This window comes from Papio anubis, chromosome 7, assembly GCF_008728515.1.
Source record: "Papio anubis isolate 15944 chromosome 7, Panubis1.0, whole genome shotgun sequence".
Classification (NCBI taxonomy): Eukaryota; Metazoa; Chordata; class Mammalia; order Primates; family Cercopithecidae; genus Papio; species Papio anubis.
The window spans coordinates 93,463,002-93,488,722 of record NC_044982.1 but is presented as its reverse complement, the minus strand read 5'-3'; the positions used below and the strand labels follow the sequence as shown (position 1 = coordinate 93,488,722).

The following is a 25,721-nucleotide window of genomic DNA, read 5'->3' as shown; positions in this document are numbered from 1 at the left end:
TTCTCATTATCGAAGTACCCCAGTGAAAATAAATCAACAACATCTGTTGGATACCCATATGCTTGTTGAGATTTTGGTGAGATGATGTCAATCATGCCAGTTTGGCAAGAATATCCCCATTTCATGGACAAAGTAACCCAACTTCAGAGGAGGAAAAGCTAGGATTTCAATATTGGTCTATGACATGAAGCCTGCATCATTATCACATGACCCCTCTGTCCCCATATTCCCATGTTCTGTAGGAAAAGCTGCCCAGTTAATGAGTAATTGTGTCATGCATGGCTTGAGTGACTGTGTTTTTTATAACAATGATACTCAAACTTGAGGTCCATGGATTTTATAAAATCACAGAAACAACTAACTTCACTTTAAGGGTATGTACTTCTATTTTTTATTTTCTACACATATGAATTCTTGATTAGACACTTTATTGAGATAGGAATGAGTGTATGTAAAGGAAGAAATTCTAAAATATTTGTTCATTAAGTCCAGTGACTTGAAAATAACCTCAAGATCAATTAAAATATAGGAAGTAGAGGGAGCCATAAGTTGTGCTATGAGTTTAAAAGATCACATCACAGAAAAGAAAAAGATTTTTTTAAAAGCATCAACAACAGAAATTGTTCTAGAAGTTTATGCATGGGCTTCCCAATTTTCTTTGTGTTTTAAAAAACCATGCATAGACCTCTTGCTTTTTGATTGCCCCAAAATGAATTTGGAAGGCTCAAATTAACATTAAATGGAATAACTTGTAAATACCCCCTCCCCTCAGACACTTACCCTTTCTTTCATTGTCTAGAATTCTGTTGGAGATACCCTTGGACTCCAACAGGCAAGTCAAACTTGCTTTTCTAGTGTCAAATCCAAAATACCAATTAAGTTGAATAGGGAAATGAATATGCTTATAAATTTTTGACAGTCACTGATAGCGATAAGGAAGTCCTTGGTCATAACTTGAAATCAGTTATCAGGGGATACCAGAGGAGCAGAAAGTTGTTTCTTGCCAAGCCCTTGCAGCCTCTTTTCCTCACACTGGCCAGATGGCCTGGAGGTGGCACTTTCAGCTGCTTTTGGAAGGAACCTGCTGCAAACACACAGGCATTCTTGACACTGCCACCACACTGCTTTCCAAAGGGAAGAAGTCCTGTTTGAAAAAACAAAAAAAATCAAATGGCTTCCTCTTGCCCCAACCTCGCTGTCCCCTACCCCTATGTTCTGTCCAGAAGAAAAATCCCTCAGCCGCAATGGTTGTTTTTATTAAATTCTCCTCAATAAAAAGCTCAGGCAGGATTTATTAGGTACCCAGGGCGGACGTTTAGTATTTCGCCAGTTATTAAGTGAAAATCAATAGAAAGCAAAGAAAATGGAAGTCACTGCACTGTTAGCGCACCGTTGTCGCCCAGATATTATGTCGGCTGTCTTGTAGATTCATGACAGACGAAAGAGGCCGGGAGAGAACTTTCTGCTTACATTGCACGAGCCAAAGTGGGGTTATTCATTAGAGCAGGCAGCCGGCCAGATGGATTTCCAGTTCAGTTTTACCATTTATCTTTAAAACGCCTGTATCGAGTGAGAAAGAACACTGATATTATGTGATATCAATGGCAGGTTTATGTATCTAAATCAGGATTTATTGTTATTTTGTTCCAAAGACCTTTTTTTCTCAAGAAATACCATTTCACTGGAAGAAAATAATAGCTAAAACCTTGTCAAAGATAACCTTTCATGCTGTCCGTGCACCACAAGCTGTAAAACAAATAGAACCCAGTATATAAATAGTTTTAACCACATCCTTACAAATCATTTCTTCTGAATCTGTTTTCCCCATTTCAATATATATATTTTTTAATGCCACATACATGATTTTGGGTCATTCAATGTTTTCTTTGCCTGTAGTTTAGCTCTAAATAATGTCAGCAATTGTTTTAATTCCATCTAAAAGCTTTAGCTGTTTTGTGTTCTTCTGTGGAATGCCACATTTCTCCAAAAAATTCCTTGGAAAAGCAAAGTGATCTGCTGGGTTTTTTTCTTCCCCACCTTAGAATGAGCTTTAGAGTCAAAAACACCCATCATCTTTTTTCAACTACTTCAGGGTCTTCAAAAGCCAGGACGTGTTTTCTTTTCACTGGAATTGACATTTTTGGTAGCATCCGGGTTTTCTGATTCCCTCCCTCTCCTCTAAAGGACAGATTACAGCAGACTTGGGCAGATCCGATCTCCAGTCAATCCTGCTAAGTAAGGAAGGTGGCCAAACACCAGGATGAACCATGGTATCCACTTTATAAACCGCTCTCAAGAAAATACAGTCAATATATTTGTAAAATGTCATTAGTGACACTTTGTGATTAGGAGAAAAATTACACCTGGGTTTTGACTGAAGCGCTTGCTAATAAAGAACTGTGAATGTATTTTTAAGCTACCTTATTTTTACTTTTTCTCTCCTTTGGGTTTGGGAAAAGAGAAGATATATTTAGCTTTATATGGACCAATATTAGATAGTAGCCAGACAAGGTTATTTAAAGATGAATATGCATTTTTTTCTTTTCTTTTTTTTTTTCTTTTTTTTTTTTTTTTTTTTTTGAGACAGAGTCTCACTCAGTCACCCAGGCTGGAGTACAGTGGCACGATCTCAGCTCACTGCAACCTCTGCCTCCCGGGTTCAAGCGATTCTCCTGCCTCAGCCTCCCGAATAGCTGGGACTACAGCCACCACGCCCAGCTAATTTTTTGTGTTTTTAGTAGAGATGGGGTTTCACTGTGTTAGCCAGGATAGTCTCAGTCTCCTGACCTTTTGATCCGCCCACCTCAGCCTCCCAAAGTGCTGGGATTACAGGCATGAGCCACCGTGCCCGGCCAATGTGCACTATTAAGTGTCACTAACTTAGAAAAATTATCTAAAAACCAACTGAAACTTTTTGCTACCATTGGACAAAAGTGATATTATACTGAAAAGTAAGAAAATAAAAGTAAACAATAGATTATAAACTATTTGTTCCTTGATAGTCTTCTTTATCTAACTGATAGTCTTATCTAACTAGCTAAATTGCTCAATCAAATTGAAGAGCTCAATTATACCAGAAATCCCTTCTTGTAGTTTTCTATTTAGCAGTTTTTCTCTTTTTAAATCTATGTTGACAATCCAAATGGCATTTTCCTTTTAGAGGGCACCCTCCAATAAAACACAAAAAGTTCTTTATAATTCTCACTTTTTAAGAAAAACGATTCTAAAGCCCTATATATATGTATGCATGTGTGTTTGGACCTGTTGATCAGGAGGCAATAAAGAATAGTGGTTAAGAAAATGGGCTCTGAAACTAGATTACACAAGGTCAAATCACAGTGTGTCACTCCCTGGCAGTATGATTTGGTGAAGTTATTACAGCGCTGGGCCTCAGCTTTCTCATCTGCATAAAAAAGATGATAACCTTATAGATTTCTTGCCAAGAATACAGGGGTCAATATAGGTGAAGGTCATAGACTATCACTTGCTCAATATTAAGTCCTCAAAGCATCAGGTAGCTATTACTTTGAGTATACCAAATCCAGAACACCAACTCATCCATGTTGATGCTTTGATTTTCCAAGAAAATGGAATATAGTCCCACAGAGATTCAGTTAACCCTCCATTTTCATATTTACTAATGTATTTAGATCTTGCAGAAAGATACAGTCTTAAGCTTCAGCCATAACGAGAATCTCACTTAAACCAAAATTTTATATTAAATAAATTTGCCTTAAAGAAGTCTCTTTCTTTGTGGGATCAACATTCAATCTGAAGTACTAAAAATAGTCTATGGGCAAAACCACATTATTGATTTACTAATAGCTGTACTGATACAATAGTCATGAGGCTTAATGTCTGATTGGGGACCTATTTATAGACATGTTAATTTGTTGAAAACAATGTCTAGTTATTTCATTCTAACAAATAACATTAGCAACACATGCAGTTATGAGAAAGAAATGATATTGCTAATTAATATGACTTGAGCAGTGAGAAAACTAAGACATTAATGCCAAAGAAAATCAAAGTTGATGACTTGGATTCATTGCCCATATGCATCATGTCACTTGAATAGTTGCCAAGGCTGTGTCTTACTTCGACTTTATAGTATCAGCCCACTAGCCTTTTATCTTGCTTACCCTCTCTAGACATCAGGATTCTTACTTGTAGAGGGAGTATAATACACCTTCGTTATTCACCCTACAGTTGAGGACTGAAAGAGAAAGCATAAAACACTTATTAAAAGAAAATGATACTTTATATAGTCAGGCTGGTGGGAAAATCAGTACAATTAATAAAACAGTGATGTTAGAAAAGAGTGACTACTGTCTACTTTATTGCCTATTCATAGGTACTCCTACATTTGTTCAACAAAAATTGTTTGAACGCCAAGGACATGGAGGTTCAGAGACTAAGTTGACCTCAGCTGCCTAGCCCCACCCTCCCATCTCCCTCTGGGTGTCTGTAAGTGGTTTAATCTCTCTGTGCCTCAGATTCCTTGTTTGCAATATTGGAATAACAATAGTGCCAGTTATGTACTAAAGGTGATAAATAGTACTTACTTATGTATTCAGTAAGATCATACATATTAAGTGCTTAGAATAGTGCCTAATAAACACTCCATTATGGTTTCACTATTATTTGCTTTCCAAGTGCACAATATAATGCTGATCAATTCAGAAGACAAGACTCTGACCTCATGAGTTGATCAGAAAATCGGCCTCATCTTAGATCAGAAAATTCAGATAAACATATAGGCAACTTTTATAGGGTGGGATATTAAAAAAGGACATCCCAACTCTTATTGAAGGCGTGAGATGGAGGTAGAAAAGACTTCCTTGTGGAAGTGATAGCTAAGCTGAAAAATTAAAGGTGAAGTCAGAAGGTAGAAAAGGTGGCTATAAACCTGAGGTGTTTAATGAAACCCCTGCAATAAAGGAATGGCCTATAGCTGCACTTTCCAATATGGTGGCCACAGCCACATACAGCTATGGATGGCTTGAAACATACCTAATGCATGAGAGGAACTAAATGATGTTCATTCATTCTATTTTTTTTTTCAAATTTAAATTTAAATAGCCACAAGAACTTAGTGGCTAAAGCACTGGGCAGCTCAGCTCTAGACAGAGGGAAAATCATGTGCAAAGAGATAAGAGAATTCTTATATTCTGAAGACCTGATATTTTGAAAAATAGCAGATTCCTGAAGGATGCGACTTCTGGAAATTAGCAGAGGTGATGCATGGTTTACTGCAAAGTTCAGGCTTTCACTGAGGCTATAGAAAACCATTGAATGATAATAAGGATAGTGATACAATCAGATTTGAAATTTAGTAAGATCTCTCCAGCTACAGTTGTAATAGTAGCTAGAATTACTAACACTTTATAGTTTACACACTTTTCGGATAACCTGACCTCTCTTAATATTCAAATCCCTTGTATGAGATAAATCTATACTTTCTTTTCTATATCTTATTTATTTTGTCTCCAATCAGCAGCCTATGCTCTTGTTCACACCCCTTGGAAGACAGACCTGATAAAAGGAAAACATTTGTATGATATCAGTGCACAGACTCATTCACTAGGATGTCCATAAATTAATCTGGAAAACAGCAGCAGTTACTTCCAAAGAAATGCTTAAGAATCATTTTCCTCAATGTGACTTGCCTGTAGAGGTACAAATGCATTCAGTCGTGGTCCCATGGGCCGTCCCCCACTCCCAGCACGTTAGTTAACTCCTCTTGCTGTTGCCGGTGAGAGCCTGAGCTGCTCTGTGCGCACGGAGTGATGAGGGATGAGCCTGCCTCACCCGGCTTCCTGCGGACTTCCCCTCACTCGCACATCTGTATCCCTCCTTGCCTCGCAAACAAGTTGCAGAGAGAATCCGGACTAGGCAGGGGTATCCACTGCAATACGCTGACAGTCTCTGGCTGCTGACCTGAATCTCCATGTCAGGTCTGAGTAGATAAAAGATGGCATTTCTGTGAGTGGAGATGAGGAAGGAGCACAGCCACTCTGCCCTAGAATCAGCGCTTCTTCCCAACACTTGCACACACCTGCAACTTTAACTCAGCATTTCTCTTAGTAAGAAATTTTCAAAAGCAAAAGTATGCTAACATTTAATTTGATTACATCGTTATTTTTTCTCTCTTTTTTAAAGGAGGAATATTAATAAAAGCACATTTCCTTAAAAGAAAAAAAAAAAAAACAGGGACTGTAAATGCTGCACTAATTTAATTACACACTGGCACCGTAAGACACTAATGTAAATATTCTGGTGAGTAGGCATAAGACACTTGAAGTAATTACTTAAGGACTCCCTTTCAAAGAATCTCTCCCTTTTTTATTAAATGCCTTTTAACATTAGCACTTTCTTCCTGACAAATTAAATGAAATTTCATTACTCTCCCTGACTTAATGGCATTAGGTTCCCGCCTAGGTGTGAGTTAACCCTCCCAGGACAGCTGACAAGGGCTCCCACACTCAGTCAAAATGGCACTGTCCGAACTCACAAGAGAAAAGAAGCCTCGAAGAATCCTTTGTGTTTTTACCAGAGCTTCCAGAATCCTTCATTTCTTTGATGTTTTTTCAGCTGTGATCCTTGCAAAAATCTAAGAAACCAGAGGTATTGTTGTTTTCCAGTGTTCTTGAGTTCCCCGCAAAAAAAAAAAAAAAAAGAGTATCTTTTACTGAGACTCTAATAATGACAACAAGGATAACAATAATGGCAAACAGTTGCACAGTACTTTTTAAATATCTTCTAAGCAATTTATCTCTTTTAACTCGTATTAGCCCCAACAAAACACTATAAGGTAAATACTGTTAATTCCTACTCTCAAATAAGGAAATTAAAATACAACGTGGTTGAGCAATTTAACCAAGGTCACACAGTTAAAAGCAACAGAGCTAGGATTCAACCCAATCAGCCAGCTATTGTCAGACACTTTTATACATATAATGATTGAATCTTCAACCCTGGATTGACATAGACTTATTTCCATATTCCTTTTTACATTTGTGCAAATCAAAACTCGGACATGTTAAGCGACAAGTTCTAGATCATGCAGTTTGTTTCACCCAGGAACATGTAACCAGCCATTTCTTCTTGACAAATGAGCTTCCAAATTGTTTCCAAAGGGTGGTCTCTGAAAAATGGTGTTTCTATACCTACTTCATTACACTTATTAAGACAAAAAAACAAATGATTTACTTTTAAAAGAGAAAAAAGGAAATAGAGATTACTATAAGATTGTATTTATTTATAATACTTTAGGAATTAAATTATAAAGTGACAAGAAAAATTATAGAATAATTGCTCAGGAACTGTGGGTCTGAGGTCATTGTCCTACAAATCTCAGTATGAACTAAAATTAACTATGTGTTAATTTTTGTTAAGACGACAGTTGAGAAAACCTTCACAAAGTGAACACCGCAAGAGTCATTCTGTTTTTAGATAGAACTTGTGCCTGGGAGTATGCCAGAGAGAGACTCCTAAGATACATGTAACACTGATAAGAATGGCTTGAGTGTGAGTTCCCTAAATGGTATCCCTGGCATTTTTTATTTAGCTATCTTTTTGGGGATACATGGTCATATTTTCTACCCACCAAGTTTTACCTCTAATAGTTTTAAAGTCTGCTTATTTTCTTCCTTGTTTAGACCTAACTTTCCTTCTTACTCTTATTTGGGACTTAATTTTATTCTATATTCCAGGGTTACAATACATTTAGAGATCTGAACAACACAGAAGCATAATGAGAGAACATTCTTTCTGGTCAACTTCGAATTTCTGCAGACAGGGCCAACTGTTAATGAGAATGCATTTTTATTTTACTTCCCTTCTCTCTATCTGACCCAGTGATACTTCTCTTTGGCTGAAACTGTTTTCTCTATATAATCCTTTTTCCTGTCTATGTCACCGGTAGCTGGGACTTCCCGATGTCATGTTCCATCTTACCAAAAGGGTGTCCTTTCTAAGACCTCGGGCCATGTGGAAGAAAAATAATCAGCTCAAAGTTCAGAAGACAAATGTTACAAGGGGGAATTTTTTTTTCTCCCCTTGGTTGTTCTTAAACATATGTAGCTTTAAGGATCAGTATGTCAGTGTTTTGAAAGAAGCAAAGACTGAATTTATTTTGGTGGAGCTATCAGATTCTGAGGAGCTGGATCATTTGTTTTCCTCTTGTGAGGTCCAGGTAAAAGTTCATTCCCTCCATGGCCTGGTGCTTCTCACAAACAAAAATCAAGGACCCAAAATAAGTATTTTATCTAAAAAATGTGAACTATCCCAAAACAAACATGAAAAAGCACAGCTGCCAAATTCCACAAGTAAAAAGAGTTGGAGGTTGAGACAGCCCACGATCTCGCTGGGGAGTAATGGGTAAAGTTTGGCCAGCTGCCCTTAAGGCCTTGAGGGACACTCAATCCAATTGCTGTGTCTTAGCGGATGTGAATTTCAAGGTTACACCTGGGTGTTCAAGGGCAGGGCCAAGTGTAATCGGCACTTAGATCATAGATTAATCTTATTTGCCATCTATTAGGTTTGATTCCTTTTCCCTCTCTCCCTCCCTAAAGCCAGGATTATTGTGATAGTTTAAGATAATGGATTCCAACGGAAGAAAGGTCACGCAGGCATGGAGATTTGGAACCTTAAGATAATATGATTAATCTAAAAGCTTCTTTCTCCAAGGGGAGGGCCGCACTTTTCATATGTCTAATTGAGAGAAGAGAGCTGAAAGACCGAGAAAGAGCAACAGCAAAGGAGTGTAAAGGAACTGAGTCCTTGTCAACAACTGCAATTAATTATCATTGTCAGGATGATCTTTCATTAGTTTTCACACTAATAAGATAGATTTGCCTCATGCCTGAGGCTGATAAAACCTTATTGGCAATGTTGATAAGAATATGTCAGTATGGAGAGCAATTCATGGACATCTTTATTTTATTTTTCTAATTTTCCAAAACTAAATGACTACCTGGATATTGCCAAAAGTGACTACATCTAGGTTGTTAAGGCTATGAAATGCAGCAAAAGTCCTTAGCAGAGCAGCATGACTGGCATAATCTAAACAATAGGTAAACGTTAACCATTGTTATAAATGCTATCAATACGTAAGTGCATATTGTATAACCTAAACAATAGGTAAATGTTGACCATTGTTATAAATGCTATAAAAATAAGTACATACGTATTATATATTTCGAGGTATATAGTTTAATCTTATCCCTTTCAGATATTTCAAGATAACCCCAACTAACCAACTTGGAGAGACCCATAGAAGGAAATTAAGAGTAATATTTATTTGTTTATTCATCATGATGCGTCAAGATTCTAGGCTTCTGATAAGAAAGCATTAGTCTTGGTCCACTTGCAAGAAAATTAGAAATTAAATGCAAATATGGGTTCTCTACTATCATTTTTTTTTTCTTTTTTCTAGGACAGAAACTGTTTTACTCTTTATCGTAACTGCTAAAATACATTCATCATTGTGGCTCACTGTTATTTTGGGGTTATTTAAAATGAATAGAAATATGTATCCGCTTGCTTGAAATACATACATGTATATTTCTTTTCTTATATACATACATATAGTAAAGCCACTTTCATTACATTTAACTTGCCCTGTTGTCCTCATGCTGTTGGATTGTTTAAGACAAACAACAGAGAAGAGGGATGGACCCCTGGGGTTGCCAATTTGCTTCCAAAGGCTCAAATGTGTGGCCTTGGGGAGAGAAATCTGATATTTTAACTTTGATATGTAATTTTTCTAAATCAGATTCTTCCTTTTTAACAAATGGAACTTTCTTGGTTTATTCACTGGGTAAGAAAGAGGGCAACGTGTTTTTTTCTTTAACCAAGATTACAGAATAGGAGAGGAGACCATTCCTGAATGTGCAGGACGCAGTGCAAGGACTAAAGAGTGGCAATACAATCAGAATGTGAGATATGCCTGTTTAATATAATCTGTGAGGTAGTAATATATGCCCATCATCATTCAATGAGATTCTCAAGACTCTAAACAGTATTAAAACTATAGGAAATAATTGGTTCTCAGTAAGAACCATGTAGCCTAGCATGAAAACCAGTTGCATCATGAGTGGAAATGCCTGTGTTCAAATCAGGCTAACACACAGTTGCTTCAAGATGAAGTGCAGATAAGGTAGAGCAAATTGACGCTGAGCACGTGAAAAAAATAAAACACATTCCTCTGGGTAAAACTTTCCTTTTTGGAAATTTGAAGCTTTTCACTAAATAATGCTATAATTCACTGACTTCCCAACTTGAAAATATACTAGTCAGTCATAAATTTGTTCTGTAACCCAAAGAAGTGAAAAAAATATTTGTAGTTTCTGGGACAGACCATTATTTTCCCATGCTCTAAAACCAAATTTGTATTGAATTTTAAAAGTCTACTTTTTAACATGTGTAAAAATGGGGCACTTGGGAGTATAAGAAGACAAAATATGGGGATTTATAAGCCGACCTTTAGTCAATTTCTGGCCAGTTGTTACCAGTGGTTGAGATTGAAATGTTCTGGATCAATGTATAATATCAGCTCTTAAATGTTTTGTTTAATTTCAAAGTTTGATAATGGAAAGGGAAACAAACACTGTGTGCTGGAATCTCATACTGCTCTTCAGAACAACCACCATAAAACACAGCAAAGCAAAAACAAAACAAATACTGGTTTCGCCCATTCAGTTTATTCGGAGCTGGAAAGTTCCAGGAAGGCTGGCGGGGCCCCTGTCTGTTATATTCCTTCCTATCCTAATCTCATTCCCACATTCTGATTTTTCCGGTCCTCAGAAAGAGGTGTTGGCATTCAGCAACCCCCATACATCAAAGCTTTACCTAATATATGATGTGTTTATTCTTCCCAGCCACAGGGCATATCACTCTCAAATGACTGACAACAACTCTAAAATGAAGTGGGCCCAAAGTGGGCTCTAATAGTTATGGGAAGCCTCTCTAGTCAAACATAAAGCAAATTAATGTGAGCCCCCTCCTGCACCTTCAGTCTGGAAATGTCATAAAGGAATAAGCATGTAGACCCTCACAATGTCAAGGACTGGATTTCAATAGATTTACATATTAAAGGCACAGGACACATTTCGTTTGCTCTAACATCAAACTTGCAAGTTTCTAAATTATAACTTCTTTATTTTAAAAATCAGTTCTTATTGTGAGCTGAATGCACAGATGAGTAATGATATAAATGCAATTGTGCATCTATTTCACCCATCATAGTTTAGTTTTAAAGGGTGAATTAAGCAAAGACTTAGAAACAACTTGTACGGCTATGAATTACCCGTATTTCTATGGTGTCAGAATGTGTTTGTGTGTATGTATGTGTATCTCAAGACTGCTGTAGAGAAACAAATGGTTGAAGGAAATAGAGAAAAGAACAGTATGTATTGACAACAAATTTTTAGTTAATCCTGATTTTGCCTTACTCTAACAGTGCCAGGGAAAGTGCTCAAGAGGAATGCTGTTGATAGACTCCATTGTTGTTTTGCTGTAGGAGACTTAAAACGGCAAACTCAACATTTTTTTTTTTTCAATCTTTGAACCTCTAATATCCTAAAATATCAAGTCTAAAAATATATCACAAAGCCATCTACTCTGTGATTAGACTTCTGGAGAAGAGATAAGCCTTTGTGTCCCTGATCATCGGCTTGCTTGGGTAAATTCCTTTGTTCTCTGGTTATGTTCGAGATGACTTTCCTACCATGTCGGTCATCAGACTAACCAAGTAAGTTACCAGTATGCCGTATGAACACAAGACATGCATATGCACATTTATACACATTTTCTGTCTCTCTCTCTCACGTGTGTGTGTGTGCATGCGCAAACACACACATGTTTTGCTTGTTTCCTCTGGAAGCAATAAAAAACAACTGAGCACTGTGTATAAAATGGGGAATATACATGAGCACACAAGAAGATTTTGTTTTGTTTTTTAGTTGCTGCCAGGATGTCCTAACAGAATTATTTCTTTCACATTTCAAGTCAGTTTATGAATAAGGTGCAAGGTAAGCTTTCTTTTGAGTGAATATAAGGCAATTTATCTCTTATTAAAGAAACTGAGTAAGGTTTTCAAATCCTGCTAATTTTAAGGAGGAAAAAGAGCTATGGAAAATACATTGTTTAAAAAAATAATTTAACAGCTTATACCCAGATGGTTTCATTAGTTGGATTTTTTTTCTTTTTTCTTTTTTCTGTTCACTCAGAGCTATATCCCTAGTATTAAACAAATTTTAAAAAATGCAATTTCTAAGAAAACTTTTCAAAACCTAAAGACAAACAATTGCATCAAAATATGAAAGCAAAACAGAACTACACCTGGGGTAGGATATATTTTATTAAAGTATTTCTCATATTTTCCTAATTTTTCTTCTTTAATCTTGTGAGCTTTGCTAGTAAAATTAAAAGTTTATAACGTTATTGCTTGTGAAATTCAAAGGAAATCTTTCTTTCCTTTCTGATGTTTTCAGAAACTAAAAAATATACTATTACTTAAGTGTGTTCCTTGTGAAAGAGAGAGAGTGTGTGTGTGTGAGTGTGTGTGTGTGTTTGGCCAAGCAATCATTTGATTCACTGAACCCAAATACATTCTTTCTTGTGTAGGATGATAATTCAACATCTTGCAAATTACAGGGCAGAGTACAGACCAGAAAAGACACTCTTTAGATAGTGTATTCTATAAAGTCAGTTCTAAATTTCTTTATCTAGTCCCCTTCCATGTGCTATAATAAGCAAACTTTTCTATTTTGACTTGAGTTACATTTTTTCTGTTTTCGTTAATTTTATTAATTTTGTTTTTATTTCAGAGGGCATTTCTGCTCTTAAATAAGAACTGTTCATGTAAAAAGAGCTTTCATTTAAATTCTTAATAAAAACTTGGCTTCACAAAGGAAACATGTGTTAAATGTTTATGCCTTTCAAACAAAAATCATCTTGTCTTCTTTGTGAATAATCTTAAAAATTTAGAACACCGTGAAGGCAAAAGAAACAAAATCTTTTCAATATGCCAATTTGTTTAATGCTGCACTACTGAAGCTGCACTACAGTGATATTGTATGACATTCATGGACATGCTAAGGTGTTGAGTTATATACCTATAGTTCCAAAATGTTCTAATTAAGTGAAATTCTAGAATCAGTATTAGAAAAGAAGCTGGTAACATCTCACTTATTCATAGAAATAAAAGCCTGGAGCTGCACACTACAGATCCTTACAAGTCAAAAGATCTTTCTCCCTTCAAAGCAAGCAAGAGGAAGAATGATCAAAATCCAAAATGACCTTCTATAAAGGAGAAAACACATGCATATGTTATAAAACATCTTATTTTTAATACATTTTACACTGAAATATATCCGAAAAGGTAATCAGCAAGTGTAGGCGAGTTTGTGTGCATTATATGGGGGGCAGCCACGGGTTTTCTGAGGGGAGGATTATAAATATCATTATTTCTATGAACACACAAATAAAAGATTAGCTCTTAATAAAAAGATACAACATTTTAAGTGTATATCTCTTTTTAATCAGTCACTCTTTGCAAGTAAGGCTTTATTACTTCTGAGTTCTTGACAGGTACTTGAAAAAAGGTCACATAATAAACTCTGCTTATGTCTCATTGCAGAAAAACAATAAGTCATCTCTGCATCCATTATTTACCAAATTGTCTTCATTTTTCTTCACCTGCTGTGTTTTCAGCAATAAAGATAAATAATATTATAAAACCAGCCTAGATCTTTTCAGAGTGATCCAGAATTTGACAGTGAGCTAGTCTTCTGGAGTTGAGGAGAGTAAAAGAATTAGGAAGAATTTGCTGTCCAAGTTGTTTACCAAAATATATTAAAGGCTATTTTTCACAAAGAGATCCATCTGGAACAACAAATATATGTATTGGAAAAAATGTTTTAAATAAATCTAAACTGATGCAATAAAATTTTATTATACCATTTCTTTTCAAAGAAATTATATTTTTGTGGGTAAGTAAACACAAACTCCTTTCTTTTCCAACTTTTTTTTTTTCTCCTTTCACTGCTCTATCATTAATTTCTGGCCTGAGTAAAAGTCCTTGTTGCATAGCAAAGAAATATTTTTAAATGTCTTAGCAAAGAAAATAAAGTATCTAAATGTGTTTCCTTACAATTAGAATAACTTATCAATTAAGAGCCTGTGTTCAAGGGTCAGATTGCAAACCCATGTTCTGACTCATTTATGCACTGAATTGCTTAATGAGTTTCTCTGTGCCTTGGTGGTCTTATCCAAGTAAAATGGTGGTGATGTGGTATATAATATCTGGTTAAGTAAATGGCCCAAGACCATGTAAGAGACAAGTTGAAGCTGGAATTTGAACATAGACAATTTAGATTCAACATCTGTGCCCTTAACCAACAGAATCTAGCACATGCTGAGCCCATTAAGGCCCCTTAAAGAGCTTTCAGAAGACAACCTAGTCAGCCCTGGCCAGCCCTGCCATGTGTCACTATTTTATTCGACAGTTCCAGCCTGGTTCTATCACATTGTTTCATCACAAAATTGGATTGCACAGAACTCAAATGTAGAGGACATGCAAACTCAGGAATGTGGAGCACTCATCATCTGCTGTGGTCAAGGAGACAATCTGTGAAGAAAGTGAACAAGGCAGATGGAGATAAGTGCAAAAACAGAGATCCAAAATGCTCCTAAGAGAGAAAGGAACAGGAATCTCCCAGTTCCTGAGAGCATCCCAGGTTCTCTTCCTTGGTGCTTGTGAGTTTTCCTAACAACTTCATGCACTTGGCCCATAGGAAAAATTTGTGACCTGGATATATGTGTGCATGTGTGTGTGTGCATGTGTGTGTTTAAAGAAAGGTCAGGAGATTTATGTCAGTTTAAGTTAGTTTCTATTCTTTATACAAATGAAATGTCTTAAAACATATTGGTAATACTTCACTATTTTAATTTAACTTTGGTGCTTTTTTTCTTGTTTGATAACTTTCTAACACAGATGGCATTTTCTCGACTCTTCTTTCAGATCCATTATTACCCAGATCAAGAACACACCAACCCCAAGTCCTCTCTCACTCTCCTTTTTGGGCTCCAGCATCTCTGCCTTTGCTCAACTCTTTCAAACACCTACATTGCCTGCTCCCAGAGCTTCCAGTTAGTCTCCTACTGAAGTTCAAACTCAATAGTCCCTCCTCTGCAATGTCTTCCAAATCATTCAGGAAGAGTTGATAATTTTCTTATTTGTACTCACACTGCATTGTATACACTGCCTTATACTATATTATGTTTTTGTTAGTGGCTAAAGTGTTTCCCTCCCAAGGTCAGAGACTGGGCAGTCTGTGTACTATTTGTCCTTTTAACCCGATTACTTAGGCTGGTGCCTGGGACGTAATAAGTGCTCAAAAACATCAAAATATGTTTCTGTGTGACTGAACTCAGCAATATCACTGGGAGTTCATTTACGTGTATGTGAGATTTTGTGAACTCTCTACATAAATGAACTATGTTATTTTGAAGTAGCATATATGTGTGAAGAACTATATATGGCATATGGTGTTCAACACAATCAGCAAATATAGTGTTTAATGAAAATGGAGGGATATATTTTTAAAAAGTTTTCTGATAACAGTAAGATTAGGGTTTTCTGTTCTTTTTTCTAATAAAACTAAAATATTAATTAAAAATAAAGAGTCTGAAGAATTAACTTTTTGAATTAGACTTACTTATTCAAATTGGAAGATTGTTTCATTATTCAAACTATTAAGAAATATATATAAAGAAATATATATTTGTGTGTGTATGCATACAAAGATTTAAAAATGTGAAGTATACATTATTTTCTTTAGTTCTGCCACAAATGTACACATTTACCTCCAATTCTTTATTATTCTGAACACTCTACATTTGGCAGTATATTATTGTTATTTTTTAATCATTGTATAAACATCCTAGCAAGAAAGTCTTTCTTGTTAAAGAGATAATGGTCAAAAGATACAAAGTTTTCATTACACAGAAGGAATAAGTTCAAGAGAGCTATTGTGCAACATGGTGACTATAGCTAATAATAATATTCTTGTATTTTTGAAAAAATAAAAAAAGACTTGTGGATGAATTGAATAATCATATATTTGGGGAAACATAGACTTTGTAGACTTGTAGATTCTGGCATGAATAAAAAAAAATTATCTGGGAAAAAGCAAAAGAAACTCTTTCTCCATAAGCCCTTTTTCTATCTGCCTAGAGTAACACTGAATATTCCGGTACTAGCAGCCAGGAAGCCTAGCTTTGGCCCATGAACTCACTTGTGAATAGTCATTTAATGTGTTGCTTCTTCAGTTTACAGCACAAGCCTTCTCCTACCTCTTCTCTACTTCAGTCTGAAGGTTGTTGTGGAGATAAAAATAGGACAATGTGCGTGGTAGTGCTTTGAAAAGTATAAAGTATGATATAACTGTAAGATGTTATTGCAAAATGGGATTTAAAACTATAGCATAAAAAGACTTGTTATAAAAATAAAATAAAAGTGACTCTAGTCACTTATTTTTATGAGGCACTTTTCTCTCTTTGGAAAAATATAATTTACTAATTCAAGAGAGAGCTATTAATTTCTAAGTCCTTCACAGCCATTAAAGCAGTCATGATGACTTCAATTCAGTTTACAAATGGAGTGGGCATACTGCAGGGGAATGCTACTCTCAGGTTACATATAAATGGAATTAAATTAAATTAATGAAAAGAGAAGAAAAGCATGTGTAGATAAATAACTAACTCATCTCCTAAGAGGCTCAATGTCTGAAATAAGACATGAGTTAAAATATATTAAATTTCTCACATCTCCTTCCCAGGCGCCCTCAAATATCATTTGAAAATTATTTCTAAAATACTAAATATTGATAAAAATCATATCTGTGTGACACCTCTGACACTCTTATGTGTAAAATTATCATTGGGTTTTAAATTCAATGGAGTGTAATGTGCTTCTGATGCACCTACAATGATATATCAGTGAGGAAACCCAGTAACTTTGATGGTGTTTCCAAAACTCACTCTGCAAAATCACACAATCTCAGAAAGTCATCTTGGTAAATGCTGAAAAACTGAACACACTGCAATAGGCATTTCTAATTAGATGAGGATATTATTTACACTTTGATTTCAGACTATTCTGTTAAACTGCTTTGAATTTTTTATAATTTCAAAATATGATGCCAGACTGAAAGTGTGGAAAGTAAGAAACGGAAAGTGATTCTCTTAAGGGCAGCCTCATTTGGTTGTTTTATTTATTATCTGATGCTTAGTGATATTTTGGTCCTAGCAACAAATCCCACTGAGTTAGAGAAAAGGGAGATACCTGAGTGATCATTGGAACATTCGTGGACCTCTCTGTGACTCAGTTTCCTTAGGAGACAAATAGGGACAATGATGTTTAATTTTCAAGATCTTTGTAATGCTTGAAAGAGTTAATGTTTGTAAACCGAATTATACAATGTCACAAATGAACCTTTTGTTTTCATGTCATGATGTTTTGTAAATACACATTAAATGACAGATTCTAGGTGGGGGAGTAATTTTGACATGCCACAGGACTCTCTAGACATAGTTATCTCTGTTAATATTTTTATACATAACATAGGAAGATAAAGGAAACATTGAGTTTTCCGATGCATGAAGTTAAATGATATGAAAAATTCAGTAGCTGAATTGATATCCAAAATGAATGAAATCTAAGAAGAGGAAATTTCAAAGTGTAAGGCCTTGTACTTGGATTTTGAAATCCAAATTCTGAAACTAGATTGGGGAAATATGGCTTAGCAATAGTGAGTGTATCTATTTGTCTATCTTTTTTTCTATAGGTGAAAGAGAAAAATGCCTTATGACTTAAATTAGAAGCAAAAATTTAAGTCTTCAGACAGATGAAATTATACAAATGGTACCATTTTTTTCGGGACTCAACAACGCATTATATCTGCAATGCTCCCACTGGACTCTAAAGTGATGAGGCAAAACTGGAAATATTTTGTACAGCTCTGGGTACCAGTTTTTGGTAGGAAGAGAGATAAACTAGAACATTAGAAAAGAGGAAGGAGAACATTGGTAACAATCACTATTAATTATGTGTTAGATCTGTGTTAAGCTTTTGTTACAGATTATTTTATTCCTCCTTTACATCAGCCCACCATGGAATATATCATATTTACCCTCAGGCTTGGAGAAGACTCAAGGGAAAGGCAGATGAACACCATCCTAAACGTGATGGCCTATAAAGGTCAATGGGATAAAGCTGCAGGTGGGTTTCTGTTAAATATATACTAGCCAGTCATAGGTCAGAAAGAGAGAGAGAAAGAAGAGAGAAATATTCCAGGGGGAAGTGGGGAGAGATTGAGCATTGGATCTGCAGCATAATTTAAGGACTATCAGATTGGGCTATGGCATCAAACAGCTATCTGTCTGTTTATTGTATTCAGATGTACTAGGAAGTTTCTCTTATTGCCATGACATGTTGACAACCAGCACCATTAGTTGACAACCAGCACCAAACTGATATTACCTCTAACTTCTGCTGTGGTATCAGCTGGCATTAAGTTCACCTTGTCTTTTCTGAAGATAAACCTGATTTCCTGAAATGGACAGCTTTCAGCTATCTTTCACAAAATCTGCCTCTAATATTTACTGAAAACAATCTCTAAGCAAAAGTTGCTGGATACAGTCTTAGAAATCATTTAAAAAACTAAAAATGAGTAAGCCTTTACCTTCCCATCAACTTCATGTACCTTTAGTTGCTCATGTCTGTTTTATCCCTAATATCTTTAATTACAGAAATATAGATGTTCCCTTTAATAAAAACATGTAGGCGCGTCAACAGGAAAGCCTGTCAGTCTCAAATTGCTTAGGTTGAGCCTGAGTAAAATCTATTGATTTCATTTTCAAATCTGGACACCGTTTCAAACTATTATAACTTATTTTTGTTTTATTTGATTTAATGTTTTGGCTATTCCACCAATATTTCTAAGGTTTTCAGCAATTTGGCAATATGAAAATGCTTATAAGGAACAAAATGGTAGACTAAGACTTGCCAAACTTTTGTTCTTCAAAAACAATTTTTTTTAAATGCAGAAACTAAACCAATATTTTCAGAGCTCTGAAAAACAATAAAAGGTTTATAGCAAATAAGTGAACACCCAATCAAGAAAAACCCATCTTAAAAGAATAGAAAAATGTTGTGGCATTCTAAATTGCTCTCCTCCTGCCTCTCCCGGGCATGACAGTGGTCTTCAGTTTGAGATAGCAGCTGCCTGGTTTCCAGTTCCTTCCCTTCAACTAGAGGAAGCAGAGCAGACCTTATTTGAAAATTACTGTGCCCATCTGTTTCAACCTGCCTGGTAAATGCATGAAGGATTGCCACAAAGTGCTCATCTTTGTTTTGTCTAATTCACAACTCAGGTGATAAAGTGGCAGATACTGCTCATAAAATGTGCAAGGTGACGACAGATCTGCAGGCACGTGGGCCAAGAGTTTATAGGTAGAACATACAATAGGCCAACTAAACTCTAGAGAAGAAACCAGGCTGAGACTCTTTGGAGAATTAGGACATTCAGAAGCAGCCATATTTACAGGGACATTTAGAAGGCCAAGAACCTGTTCAGGTACACGCATGCTCAAAAAAATCCTGTGAAAACCTTACTCTTCCACCTCAGACTGATCTCTAGGCTCAGAATAGGCCTTTATTGAAGTGTTGGCTCTTACAGAACAGAACCAGTTTGCAAAGACTGGGAGAGCTCCTGGAATTGAAGACAATTTTATCAAAATATAAGCTGAACACAGATCAAAAGAACAGAGAATTCCATCATCACATGCAGTAAGGAATAGCCTTTGCAAAAATAATTTGGAAAATTCTCAAAATAAATTGACCATTATAGCCTTCAACCATTAAAAACAAACAAACAAAACAGGGAAAATCCTGGGGAAAAAGAGATTTTAGTTTCCAGACTTACCACAGTATAATAATCAAATTTCTAATTTTCAACAACAACAAAAAATAAGATATATGAAGAAATAAAAAAACTTGGCCCATTCCAAGGAGCATAATTAACTAACAGAAATCACCTTCTAGGAAGTCCAGACATGAAATTACTAGACAAAGTGTTTAAAACAATTGTCTAAAATATGTTCAAAGAGTTAAAGGAAGGCATGGACATGGGTAATAAAATAAATGAGAAAAAGGGTATATGAACAAAATGAGAATGTCAACAAAAAGATAGAACATCTTCTTTAAAGAAACAAAAAAATCTGGAGCTGAAAAGTTCAATAGTTGTAATTTAAAAATTTACTATGGAAGTACAATAGCAGATTTGAACAGGAAGAGAAAGAACTTGTGAGTTTGAAAAGAGAAAAACTAAAATTATTGTGTCCTAGAAGCAGAAAGACAAAGAAATAAAGAAAAGTGAACAGAACTTAATGGACTTGCAAGACACCCACAAGCTGATCAACATATGCATTTTGGGATTCTGAGAAGGGGAAGAGAGAAATAAAAGAACAAAAAGGATTATTTGAAGAAATAATGGTTGAATATTTCTCAAACTTTATAAAATTAATGAATCTACAGATCTAACAATTTCAATAAACTCCAAGTAGGTAAACTTCATAAGCCCACATAGAGATACATTATAATCAAACCTGTAAAAGACAAAGAATCTTGAAAGCAGCAAGAGATATGTGACTCCTTCACACACCAGATCCAGAAAATCTGTCCTTCAAGATTTGGGGAGAAGTTAAGATATTCCATAATATGCTAAAGCTGTGAGAGTTTATTACTACTAGACCTGCCCTGCAACAAATGCCAAAGGGAGTCTTTAAGGTTGAAATTTAAAAAGGCTACACGGTAACTCAAAGCTTCATGAACATATAGTGATCTCCAATAAATGTGAATATAATATATGAAGAAACAGAAAAAGAGCCACTAGTATAGTAATTTTGGTTTGTAACTCTACGTTGTATTTACTATAGGATTTAAAAGACAAATACATTATTATAAATCAATGTTATTGGTCACATAATGTGTAAAGATATACTTTGTGACATCAGAAACATAAAAGAGCAGAAAGAGTAAAGTTGTTGTAGAGTTACTACTTGCAATAATAGTTAATTTGGCATCAATTGAAATGACAGTGTAACAATTTTAAGATGTTATATATAATCCCCAGGGTAACTGCAAATGAAATATCTATAGTCTATATACAAAAGAAAATGAGAAGAGAAGCAAAACATGTCATTACACACACAAAATTTCAACTGAACACAAAATAAGCTAGTAATGGAGGAAATGATGGCAAATAACAAAAAGGCAGAAGTCTTCCCTTATCAGGAATTACCTTAAATATAAATGGGTTAAACTATCCAATCAAAAGGCAGAGATAGGCAAAATGGATAACAGCACAATTAAGCAAACCATTATCCAACTATATGCTGCCTACAACTCTCTTTAGACCTAAAGTAATAAATAGGATAGAATTGAAAGAATGAAAAAACACACCTCACATAAATAGTAACCAGAGGAGAGCCGAGGGGGGTGATACTATGGGATAAAATAGATTTTAAGTCAAAAACTATTCTAAGAGACAAAATAAAATCATATACTGATAAAAGGATAAGGTAATATGAAGACACCAATTGTAAGTATATATGCACCAAATAACAGAGCCCCAAATCTATCAAGCAAACATTAATCGAACTGTAAGGAGAAACAGTTCTACAACAATAGTTGGAGACTTCTATACTTCACTTCCAATGACTTTCCTCTTCCCTACTGCCAATCATATAAATCTACCTATATTTTCATCCTTATCCATCCCTTGTTTTTCCTGCTATCATAGACAAATGCTCTCTCTCTTATCACATATGTGTGAATTTTCCAGTTTTCCTTCTGTTATTTTTAGTTTCATTCCATAGTGATTTTAAAAAGTTGTACAATTTCAGTCTTTTAAAATTGATTACGACTTGTTTTGTAGCCTAAGATACGGTCTACACTGGAGACTATTCCATGTGTACTTGAGAAAAATATGTATTCTGCTCTTGTTGGGTAGAGTGTTCTATGTTTGTCTGTTAAATCTAATTTGTTTAAAGTGTTGTTCAAGTTCTCTTTTCTGCTATGCATTGCTAGTATAAAATATAATAAAATAAAAATTGAATTTAGTTCCACATCCCCTGCCAGATCCCCATTCTTTCAAACTCAATTCTTGAAAGAATAGGGATGGAAGATATATGTGGGTTTGTATGATTGGCAACGGGGCAAAGATAACATTTCTTTGTAAAGCATTCTGTTCTCAGAAGGAGGATATGATGTCATTTACTTTAGATGAGAAGGAAGTTCAAGTGGTGTATGTGTTAGAGGAAAGAGGGAAAAGCCTTCAAAGCTGTGAAGTTTGAGGGTAAGATTTGACTAGTTTTGATAGTAATTGGAATTTAGAAGCTGTTGCTTTGATTTTAGTAAGCCAGAACTCAATCTAATGTGCTTTAGGTTTCCAAACATTACTTAGAGGTCATTCTCCTAGATAAACTGTGGGACCCTACTCAATTCATGTTTTATTATTTACTTATTACATAAACTTAGATGCTTATAAAAAACTTTAGGCAGCTTAAAATGTCGATTTTATTTATTTTAATTGACTATTTCTATAAAAGCCTAAGGTCAAATGTAAAAAATAAGACAGGTTTAAAACAGCATAAAGAATATACAAATATATGTTTAACATCTGGAATCATTTAGTTAATTAATATATTTAGCTAGGGGCTTCCTGGCAAACAAAGCAAAAAGGATACACATTGAAACATAGATTTTATATCACCATATAAAGGAAATCTCCTGGGGAAAAATTATTTTTCTGGTACTAAATGTTTAGCACCAACAGTGTCATATAGATCTTCATCTATGGGACATTAGGCAATATGGTGGGAAATGTCTTCAACTCTGATCTTCTGAAAATACAGAACATTCTTCAAAAGGCCATTTCTTGTAATACCCTCCTACGAAGGCTGAGAATATAATGTTAAATCTCAACTCAAAGAAGACATTGCTTTGAAAAGTTAAGATTTTATTGTCCTGGTAGTTGTGGTTTGATGATTTACTTTAATCTGAAGATAAAACTTTGGGTTCTTAGAGGGGAGGAGAGATGACTAATTTGTGCCTCCATCCACCACTCTGAAATATTTCCTGTCTCAAGCTGGTCTTTGGCAGGAGTGAATGTAAGATCAATTTCTTGTTGAATATTCAGACAGGAGTCTATAAATGTTAGATAGTCTTCCAGCTCACTAAATGCATTTTTCAGTTGTGCTTCCTGTGTTATTCATTCACAGGATAGAAATTTTATTACTATTTTTATCAGTATTATTGTTAATATTTTTATAATCATAATTTTATTTCTGAACTCTTTAATTGCCTTTGTGGTGGACTACCTAGCTTCTTACATCCCTCTTAGGGTTTTAACTGTGATATTTATTTATTTAAAAGACAGAGTCTCACTCAGTTGCCCAGGCTGGAGTGCAGTGGTGTGATCTCAGCTCACTGAAACCTCCGCCTCCTCAATTCAAGTGATTCTCCTGCCTCAGTCTCCTGAGTAGCTGGGACTACAGGCATGTGGCACCATGACCGGGTTATTTTTGCATTTTAGTAGAGATGGGGTTTCACCATGTTGCCCTGGCTGGTCTCAAATGCCTGACCTCAGGTGATCAACTGGCTTCAACCTCCCAAAGTGTTGGGACTACAGGCATGAGCCACTACCCCTGGCCACCTGTGCTTATTTTCATATATTGATCTGTTTGCTCTGTTTCCCAAAGTTGTGGAGATAGATATCTTTCTTGTCTTTGACCAACTGTGTGTGTTTCTTGGTCATATGTGCTAGTTTATGCATCTAATTATAGAGGCCTTCCTCAGCAATGAAGAGAAAATACTTTTTTAAGTATGAAAGTTTTATTTCCAGCCTGGGAATCACCATACTCTGTTTCCTGATCCCTTCAGAAAGTTTAGAGTTGTAAAGGGCTTCATTGCCTAGACCCTCCAGATATGGCATTCAAAGTGTCATTCCATGGGGTACCCTTTCTGCTCTCTCTCTTTGGAGCACCCCAGGACATAATTCTACCCTCCATGAAAGTTCTCTCCTGATAGATTTCTGGCTCTTGTCCCCTTCTTAGGTCCAATTTCACATGCCTTCTGTCTTTAAGATAATCTTTTTAATTTCTGATTCAATAGAATTTTTTTCAGGTAAAATAAATTCAAAAAAAAATTTCTGTAATCACTAGGTATTTGAGGCAGGGGAGGATGAGGACATTGCCAGATATGTTACATCTGTCATCTTGTTTAAATTCTTGATGGTTTCTGTGGGGTTGAGAATATTAAAGAAATAAACACTTAATTAAATGGCTCCATGAAAAGGTACTTCTGATGAGTAGAAGTCCCCAAATCTCATTTTAAACATGACCAGATTTTACTTACAGAATAATATAAAGGATTTACTCTACTGATTCATGAAGCTGAAAATGAACAAACCTAACATTTAAATTATGATTTTCTGTGGCTGAGATGTCTTTTTCATAGCTCATTGAGTATTTTGTAGAGTATAACTGCCTGCACAGAAAATACTCATTCACTGATTTTTATATGGATCTTTTTATTTAGAAAAATAGTCGTCAACTGCTTTTACATTCAAACATTCTGACAATTAAGTTTTATTTTTCAGATAATCTAAATTCTTTTTCTCTTCTACAGTACTTCTCATAACAATAATGCTTACAGTAACTTAAGAGAGATTTTACATTTGTAAACTGTAAAATGCTGTTGAGAGGACACACTGTTTTAGTTTCACAGCCTGCAATCTCAAAATTTGATAAAGTTGTTGTTTGATCAATATCTGAGCTTAAGAAAAAAACAAATACTTTTCTTTCACAGATAATATGGAAATGCTTATTTAAGGCATCCGTAGTTTTCAAGCATTTCCAATAGCATCTGGGTCGCCACCTCCACAGTATGAAACAAGAGGCAATAGTGTTACTGTTTGTGTCCACTATTCTGGGGATAAGTGACTTAGTTGCATTCATTTTTTCCTCTTCAATCTTTCTCTACTAAGTCCATTTGAAACAAACAAACATGCACACGCACATTAAGAAAAATGATGTCAATCACTTTAATACTTTTCCGTTTCTTTTATTTCTTGGTACAAAGGATCACAACCTAAATGTGGATTATTTATAAGACAGATATCATGTTAAACAGGAATGTATGCTTTCAATATGAATAATGGTCTCTAAAGAATAAAAAAAGCGCCTGCTTTCAAACACAGGTGACCTAGTCAGCACTTTCTAAATGACTAGGGGAACTCAGTTTTTTCTTCTGGAAAATGGAATTGATAATATTAAATATTTGGTGAAGGGCTATTTGGATGTGGAAACGCATAAATTATATTCACGATATTGGTATCTGATAATTGCATTTCCAATAGGAATTACAATTAAGACTCTTGCAATATGACATACTTTTGATCATTTTAATTTCCTTTGTGATTGCAGAGAATGATAATTCTTTGGGGGACTTGACTCCAATTTTCACATTAAAAAAGAAAAGTTTGGATAATGGAATAATGCAGAGATGAAGGAAGTCTTGATCTCCAATCTCTTATTTCCCCCTTTTCCATTTCTGCAGTGGGGATGCCACCTGTGTTCTGCTCATTATA

At 35.3% G+C, this 25,721-nt stretch overlaps 2 long non-coding RNA genes across 2 annotated transcripts in view; one reads left to right on the top strand and one right to left on the bottom strand.

Moving 5' to 3' along the window:
• Positions 1-367: 367 nt before the first annotated feature.
• LOC103886045 lies at positions 368-4,219 on the bottom strand. Its single transcript, XR_001904606.1, has 3 exons — positions 4,143-4,219; positions 1,471-1,560; positions 368-1,144 (listed from the first exon to the last, which is right to left on the bottom strand). It is a non-coding gene; the product is annotated as an uncharacterized LOC103886045 (long non-coding RNA).
• An 8,014-nt stretch (positions 4,220-12,233) lies between these two features.
• LOC103886047 overlaps positions 12,234-25,721 on the top strand; it is a 31,493-nt gene continuing 18,005 nt past the window's right edge. The window contains exons 1-2 of the long non-coding RNA XR_649449.3: positions 12,234-14,763; positions 18,175-18,289. This is a non-coding gene — a long non-coding RNA (uncharacterized LOC103886047). The remainder of the gene's footprint in view (positions 14,764-18,174; positions 18,290-25,721) is intronic.